The following is an 8,822-nucleotide window of genomic DNA, read 5'->3' on the forward strand; positions in this document are numbered from 1 at the left end:
TAATGAATGATATAAACATGAGACCAATGGTGTTTGCTCTTGTTTGACATTAATTTGACTTTGGTTAGAGATACCTTGCTGTTTAGGAATTTTTCTTGCCTTTGGACCCTAGGCTTAGCCTAGTGGTCTTGTTGCTAATATTTGCTTGATTTTTCAGGATCAAAAGCATAATGCACATGGAGAATGAATCAAGTTAAATGCAATTGATGTTGTTTGATGTTTGTACACTAACATAACATTGTTTTGTAGGTTGTGAAGTTTGGGATTGAGCTTTGAACTTGCTTTGTTGTGCATTGATCTGTATAGATTAACTGATTAAACTTTTGCTGTTTAGTTTTGTCTGTCTGAGTACTAACTGTGTTTGACTGTTTCCAGGTACTTTTAGTTGCTCAGTTCCTTGTGAACTTTTGCTTTGCTTTGCTTAAGCAACTTGCATTGAGGTAGGTCCTCTTGACTTCATGTAGTCTGGAGACCCGGCTGTTACCGGGCCGGGCAAATAAATGTCTGAAGTCATCCTTAAGAGGCGATGATTGTGATTGTTTAATTTTGTGCCTAAGCAGGTAAAGTCCTTAATCAAGGCAATTGGTGGAAGGTAGGGATAAGCAATCTATCCCCCACTATTCAGTTGAGTCTTCTCCTTGCTCCCATTACATGGTTGTAGCATTGAGATCCTAGCCCAAGATCCTGTGCAGTGCACATTGTGTCAGAGTCTCTGAGTATAGAAGGGTTCCCCCATTCTGGACCCATGCTCATTTGTCAGAAGCTCTCCCTGGTTAGGGATAAGAGCTGTGAGGTCTGATCCTCACTTCACCTTTTCATCTGCTTCACCTTAGCCTCGTAATGGCAAGGTTAAGAGCAAACCCAGCCCGTACAGACGACTCGCTTCGGCAGTCAAACCTATTGTGTGAGCCACTTGTTTGGTTATAGTGCGTGCTGTGTGGATATCTGTTTGAGATGCTTGTTCTCATTTGATGTATGCTTGAATTATTTTGTATGCTTGTGTGCTGGCTTCTTTCCTGGATAGGAGTAGTTTGCTTATGCAAGTAGGATAGAAAACTGAACTTAGGGTAACGATGCATGACAACACTAGGCTCGAGTCCAGCTCCCTAGTAGTGTGTCTTTCCCCGGTTTCTGGTTAGCAATTCAGTCCCTTTCAGGGGAACTACATCGCCCTGATCCTCGTTCCAGACGAGGTATGTAGGCAGGTGGTCGTGCGAGACCACTCCGGGCAACCTTTTTCTTTTTGCATGCGTTTACTTGTTATCTGATTGTATTTTGGCTCGGATGCCGACGTAAGTCCAGTAAGTGGCTGTCGGGCTCCACGTTTGCCGTTTTGTGCGTACTTTGGTTCGGATGCCGACGTAATTCCATCCAGTGGTTGTTGGGCTCCATGTTTGCCACCCTTGTTTGTTTGTATGTTTTGTGTTGTTTGGCGTGCGTAAGCCGAACTACAGAGGCTCTGATTCTTGTTCCAGACAAGATATGTAGGCATAAGGTGCGATACCTTATCGAGCTCGTTCCTCTTAACCCCACCTGCGTTCCCCGTGTGTGTGTGTGATGTTTAGCAACCTTTTTCTTTTCTAGGACGTGGATCCCGTCGAGTACGACGGACGTGAGGGGTGCTAATACCTTCCCCTTGCGTAACCGACTCCCTTACCCTTTCTCTTTGGTCGCAAGACCATTTCCTTTCCAGGTTTCTCTGAGCGTTTCCTTTCCCTATCTTGGGATAAATAACGCGCAGTGGCGGCTCTGTGTGTGTTTTGTTTTCGAGCCTCGCCGGTTGATTTTTCGCAGGATGCGACAGTAGGCCTCTGACTAACTCGAGTTTATTTAGCTGAGAGAGTTTTCTCATGCTAATGTGGCCCAAGCGTATATGCCATACCCATTGCTCTTCATGAACATACATCAGGCATTTTACATTTTGTTCTTTTAGGTCTGAAATATTTATCTTGTAAATATTGTTTTTCCTCTTGCTAGTGAATAGGACTGTTCCATTGTTCTGATTAATTGCTTTACATGTCTTTTGATTGAAGATTACGTCATAACCGTTATCACTTAATTGACTTATTGATAACAGATTATGTATTAATCCTTCTACATAGAGAACATCATATATAGAGGGAAGAGTTCCATTACCAATAGTTCCGGAGCCTCTGATCCTTCCTTTATGATTTCCTCCGAAACCTACGAAGCCAGCATCTTTAAGTTCCACACTTTGGAACATATGCTTTCTTCCCGTCATGTGTCGCGAGCATCCAGAGTCCAGGTACCATGATTGATGTCTTAACTCTGATGCATAAGATATCTATAACATAAACAATCTTATCCTTTTGGGTCCTTTATGATTAGTTTTCCCAGAGTTTCTTAGAAATTTGGGTTTTCTAGCATTATCAAAATGTTGTGCTTGTGTATGTGTGTAGTGATAAGAAAAAGGAGATTTAGTTTTGTCATCGGTGGAAGATTTATCTTCACTGGGGACATACCCTATTCCTCTTTTATTATTCTGACTTACTCCATAAATCATGGATGCCATTCTGCTCCTTTCTATCCCATTTTTCAGAAACTTTTGAAAAGATTTTTCATATTCATATATCATTGTGTTAGAAGTTTGTGGGGCTTGAGATAATGCTTCTTCAAGTTTTAAACATTGTTTATTTGTGGAGTCTCTTTATTTTATCAAAGTTTGATTTTCATCTTTTAGTTCAGAAGCAGTTATCTCATGCTTATCACATTCTTTGATTGTTCTTTCAAGAACTCCTTTTAAAGCCTTAAATTTTTGTTTAAGTTTATGATATGAGGTTAGAGTTTCAGAAAGGCATGATTCAAGGTCAGAGCGAGAAAGATCAGAAAATACCTCTTCAGAGTCGGATTCTCCATCTGATGTATTTCTGGAGGTGATAGCCATGAGTGCAACATTTGCATGTTCTTCAGAGTCTGATTCGGATGAATCAGATCCACTGTCGTCCCAGATGGCCATTAGTCCCTTTTTAGTTCTGAATGAACTTTTCTTCAAATTCTTTCTTCTAGAGCTTTCTTTCTTCAACTTGGGACATTCATTTCTGTAATGACCCATTTCCTTACATTCATAGCATGTTATATCTTTGTTTGACTTACCTCTGGAAGTTTATTCTGAGAGATCCCCCTTGGGTCTTGGTCTTCTGAAGTTATTATTCCTTTTTCTCCAGAGTTGTTTTACTCTTTTGGTTAAAAGGGATAATTCTTCTTCGTCGCCAGAGTCTTCCTTCTCATAGTCGTCATTGTCTTTCTCTTCAGCCTGGAAGGCTTTGTTTCTATCTGGTTTGCATTTTTCGGATCTGGACTTTAGTGCTACAGACTTGATCTTCTTTTGAGGCTCATCTTCCTCCAGTTCTATCTCGTGGCTTCTGAGTGAACTGACGAGTTCCTCAAGGCTGATATTGTTCAGATCTTTTGATAGTTTTAAAGCTGTGACCATGGGTCTCCATTTCTTTGGCAAGCTTCTAACAATCTTTTTGACATGGTCCCAATTGTGTAGCCCTTGTCCAGCACTTTGAGTCCTGCAATTAAAGTTTGAAATCTAGAGAACATTACCTATACAACTTCATCGTCCTCCATTTTAAAGGCTTCATATTTCTGAATTAGAGCCAGAGCCTTTGTTTCTTTGACTTGAGAATTTCCTTCTTGAGTCATCCTCAAGGAGTTAAGTATTTCTTTAGCTATTTCTCTATTGGTGACCTTTTCATATTCATTGTAGGAAATGGCATTGAGTAGTATCGTTATGGCTTTGTGATGGTTTTTGAATTCACGCTTCTGATCATCTATCATTCTGCTTCTAGGAATTGCAACGCTAGCGTCTGTCACAGGTGGTGTGTAGCCAATTGTGACAATATCCCATAGATCAGCGTCATAGCCCAGAAAGAAACTTTCAATTATGTCTTTCCAATAATCAAATTTTTCTCCATCAAAGATTGGAGGTTTAGCATTGTAACTATCTCTTTCATTGGTGTTGGCCATAGTTTTTCTCACGCTGGATCTCTCTACACTGTTAAGTGTTTGATTAGAAAATCAATAACAGAACCAAGCTCTGATACCAATTGAAGGTAGAGAAAAACAAAAAAGGGGGTTTGAATTGTTTTGCAAATATATTTTTTTTAAGAAATCAGACACGCACAGAATAAAAAGGGAAATGACACAAAATTTTATACTGGTTCGCTTGAAATTCAAAGCTACTCCAGTCCACCCGGCCAAGGTGATTTCTCCTTCAAAAAGGACTTAATCCACTAATCTTGAAATATTACACAACCAATCGCCTAAGAGATTAATCCCTTAGCCCTCTCAAGTATTCAGACTACACAGAGTCACTTGAGGAAGTATTTTAAGCAAAGTATGAATTGTAATGTAATGTGCTTCTAACAAACAAGCAAGGATTACAGAATTATAAGAAGACTAACTTTTCACGTAAGAGCAACAGCTCTTGAAATATAAGAAAGAATGATTGAGAGTTTTCGTATTCTTGCGTGTCTCAGGCGTGTCTTCTTGTAAAGTATTCAATCCTTTATATAGGCATTGAGAAGTACCGTTGGAGTGATGGCAGGATCTTGGTCATTGAAGAATGTTTATTGTCATTACTCTCCTTGTTTCTTTCTAAAACAGTTTTGTGCACCTCATTATTTCCTTCTAGAAATACTTTCTTTCCAAAACCAGATTTCTTTTCGGTTACATGTTCTGAACTGGTGAATCTGTATCAGAGTCTTGGTAAATTAGAGTTTAACGTCAGAGGTTGATGATATCTGACCACATCAGAGTTTTCTATGCTCTTGATTTCTTCAGATTCAGAGTCTGGATTCAGTCTTCTTTACCAGAGTTTTTGACTTCTTTCTGTTGCGCTTGGTAACTGCGTTGATCAGAGTTAGAACTTTCTGGACGCGTTTTGTCTGAGTAGCATCTGATAGTTGAATTCTGTATCTGATGTGTTTCTCTATCTGATGTTTGATCAGAGTCATGCACACTAAGAAAAAATTTCGTTAGAGTACCATTTTTGTTTCATCCTTTGTTATCATCAAAATCTTAGAGATACATTGTAGAACCAACTTTGTTCTTACATATTATTGATCAGCTTGTCCTTGAGAAGGCTTAAATGAAGACTTCTTTTGAGTCCGAGATCCGACGCATCCGAAGGAAGTACGTGCCCGCAGCCAAATCATCTGACATTGTTGTTAGGGGATCCTTAGGATGATTAGTTTCCTTTTCTCTTGTGTTTGTAATTTGGTTTATAAAATTGTACTCAGTGTAATCCTTCCCAATTATATGAATAAAAGAGATTTTTATGGTCAATCAAATTGTTATTATTCACAAATATAACTTTATATGTTCCTTGAAATTAAAAAACAAACAAAAAACATTTCATTTCATGCATCATTTGCATATCAGGTTTTCTTCTACCAGATATCTTATCGGTTATTCTTCTGTGCTTCAGCCAAGCTGACTCACCGATATGATACTCATGCTAATCAACCCAGAATTATGAAGCATTTGGAACAAGAGAGCAGAGAACTGAAGGAATGAGATTGCTCGTTTGACCGCCATGATGGAGTCTGTTCTTGCTGCACATAATCAGTCTCCACCAACTCTCGCAACTCCTCCCCAGAGGACTGTCATCTCCGAGGTTGCTACCTCAACCATGCCTGTTGCTGCTACTCAATCCGGTCCGAATATGCCTACTGGATTCCCGTGGGGAATGCCACCGAATTTCATGGCTTAAGGGTTTGCACCCACATTTGCTTTTATGCCAGCATCTAGCCCGATCATGTCTGTGCCGCCTCCAGTTGTTCATACCTTGCCTCGCGTTGAGGACACCATCTACCATTCTGAGCCGTCTGAGGGCCCAGATGTTTACGAGAAAATGGATGAAATGAAGGATCAGTTCCTTGAGCTGCGCGAGGAGTTGAAAACATTGAGAGGAAAAGACCTGTTTGGGAAGAGTGCTGTTGAACTTTGCTTGGTACCAAATGTGAAGATCTCGATGAAGTTCAAAGTCCCTGACTTTGAAAAGTATAAGGGAAATACTTGTCCACTTAGCCACCTTGTTATGTACGCCAGGAAGATGTCAACTTAAACTGATAATGATCAGTTACTGATTCACTACTTTCAAGATAGTTTGACTGGTGCTGCTCTGAGATGGTATATTGGGCTAGACAATATAAGTGTTCGCACGTTCGATGATTTGGGATAAGCTTTTGTGAAATGGTATAAATATAATATGGATATGGAGCCTAATAGGGACCAACTGAGGTTTATGTCTCAGAAGGACAAAGAGATATTCAAAGAGTATGCCTAAAGGTGGAGAAAGCTTGTCGCTCAGATTAATCCTCTATTGGAAGATAAGGAGATGACGAAGATTTTTCTGAAGACCCTGAGTTTGTTTTATTAGGAGCGCATGATTTCCAGTGCCCCCATCGACTTTACCAAGATGGTAAACATGGGGATGAGGTTAGAGGAAGGAGTCTGTGAGGGACGTCTGTCTAAGGAAAATGTGTCGTCTAGTAGGAAATATGGTAGCGGTTTTGCCAAGAAGAAGGAAGGGGAAACCAATGCAGTGTCTATAGGGAGGCAGAGGAGACCTCATGTCAGAAGAAATCCTCAACCGCGTCAGCATCAACATCAAGTTTCATCATTAATTCAAGTTTTTTCAAACAATTCCAACAATCAATCTATTCCAATTCAGCAACAACAACGCCAACAACAACCGCAACAAAGAACCAACTACAAAAACAACAATAATCCACAACAAAACTTCGAGAGGAAGAAGGTCTCTTTTGACCCTATTCCTATGTCATACACCGAACTCTACCCATCTTTGGTTCTCAAGAACCTACTTCAACCAAGAAATCCACCGTAAATTTCTGAGCTACTTCCATGGTGGTATAGGCCTGAACTCCGTTGTGCCTTTCATCAAGGAGCTCCCGGCCATGATATTGAGAACTGTTACCCGTTGAAGTATGAGGTACAAAAACTTGTGAAGAGTGGGATTGTGTCCTTTGAGGACCGTGCGCCGAATGTGAAAGCCAACCCGTTTCCCTCTCATGGTAACTCCTTTGTCAACATGGTAGATGGTTGTCCTGGAGAATATAAGGTTTATGATGTTCGCCATATCAGACAGTCTTTGGTTATAATTCATAGAGATATATGTTTGGTCAGTGAGTGTGAGCATGACCATGATGGTTGTGTGGTATGCAGTGTGAACCCTCGAGGATGTGTCATTGTCAAGAGGGACATTCAAACATTGATGGATGAAGGGATTATCTAGGTTTACCAGTCAAGAGAGGTAGATGATGTCAATGTAATAGTACCAGTGTTCAAGGCCCCTGAGTGGGTAATGATTCAATTTGATAGTAGCAGCAGCAATAACATCAATAGACCGATATCGCCGTTAGTGATACGGTTAGTGGGCCCTGTCCCATATACATCCGATAAAGTTGTGCCTTATTAGTATAATGCCACCATGGTGGAGAATGGTCAAGAGGTTTCGTTGCCTACGACAAATTCTATTGTGAATATAGATGATATCGTGAAGGTGACCCATAGTGGTCGTGTGTTTGGTCCTGTTTTTCCAAAAGATGTAGAAGAGGCTACAACCAGTAAGAAGGTGGATGTGCCTGTGGTAAACCCAGTTAGTCCTCCCATGTGTCAGTCTGGTGAATCCAGCAAGCTGAAGCCTAATGATGATGATGAAGTGTTGAGATTGATTAAGAAAAGTGAGTTCAATATGGTGGAGCAACTGCTCCAAACTCCGTCGAAGATTTCAATGTTGTCTCTGTTGATGAATTCTGAAGTGCACAGAGAAGCATTGCAAAGAGTGTTGGAGCAAGCCTATGTCGAGCACGATGTTACCATGGATCAGTTTGACCATATTGTGGCTAACATTACTTATTGCAACAATATGAGTTTTTGTGATGAAGGACTTCCCGAGGAAGGCAAAAATCACAATTTGGCACTACATATATCAATGAATTGCAAGGAGGATGTGTTGTCAAATGTGATAGTTGATACTGGTTCTTCTCTGAATGTACTCCCAAAATCAACTCTGTCCAGATTATCCTATCAAGGCGCCCCAATGAGATATAGTGGCGTGATTGTCAAAGCGTTTGATGGTTCTCGAAAAACCGTCATTGGAGAAGTGGACCTTCCAGTGAAGATAGGTCTGAGTGATTTCTAAATTACTTTTCATGTAATGGATATCCATCCGGCCTATAGGTGTTTATTAGAAAGACCATGAATTCATGAGGCCGGAGCTGTAATATCTACTCTGCACCAGAAATTGAAATTCGTGAAGAACGGCAAGCTTGTCGTTGTCAGTGGAGAGAAAGCGCTTTTGGTGAGCCATCTGTCATCTTTTACATATGTTGAAGCTGAGGAGGAGGTTGGAACTACGCTCCAAGCCTTATCTATTGCTGAAGTGAAGAAAACTGGGGCATCCATGTCTTCTTTCAAAGATGCTTAGAAAGATATTGAGGCAGACAATACAGATCAGTAGGGCCACGTGGTAGAAGTTGCAGAGAACAAGAATAGGGCCAGATTGGGATTTCAGCAAGGGCCGTTTAATGTCAAAGCTGAAGAAGTGCAACCGATTTTCCGTAGCGGAGGGTTCATCCATGGTAATGAACAACACTCAGCTGCCGTGATCGAGGGGGATGAAGATGAAGGTTGCGCCAACTTTGTGACGCATGGCAAAACTTGCAACAATTGGGTTGCTGTTGATATTCCTGTTATTGTCCATCATTCTAAGTAATTTGTTTTTTCATTGTTTTAGAATAATCCTTCTCCTATGCCTAAGGGAGAAGTGA

This window comes from Lathyrus oleraceus, chromosome 4, assembly GCF_024323335.1.
Source record: "Lathyrus oleraceus cultivar Zhongwan6 chromosome 4, CAAS_Psat_ZW6_1.0, whole genome shotgun sequence".
In the NCBI taxonomy this organism is placed as follows: Eukaryota; Viridiplantae; Streptophyta; class Magnoliopsida; order Fabales; family Fabaceae; genus Lathyrus; species Lathyrus oleraceus.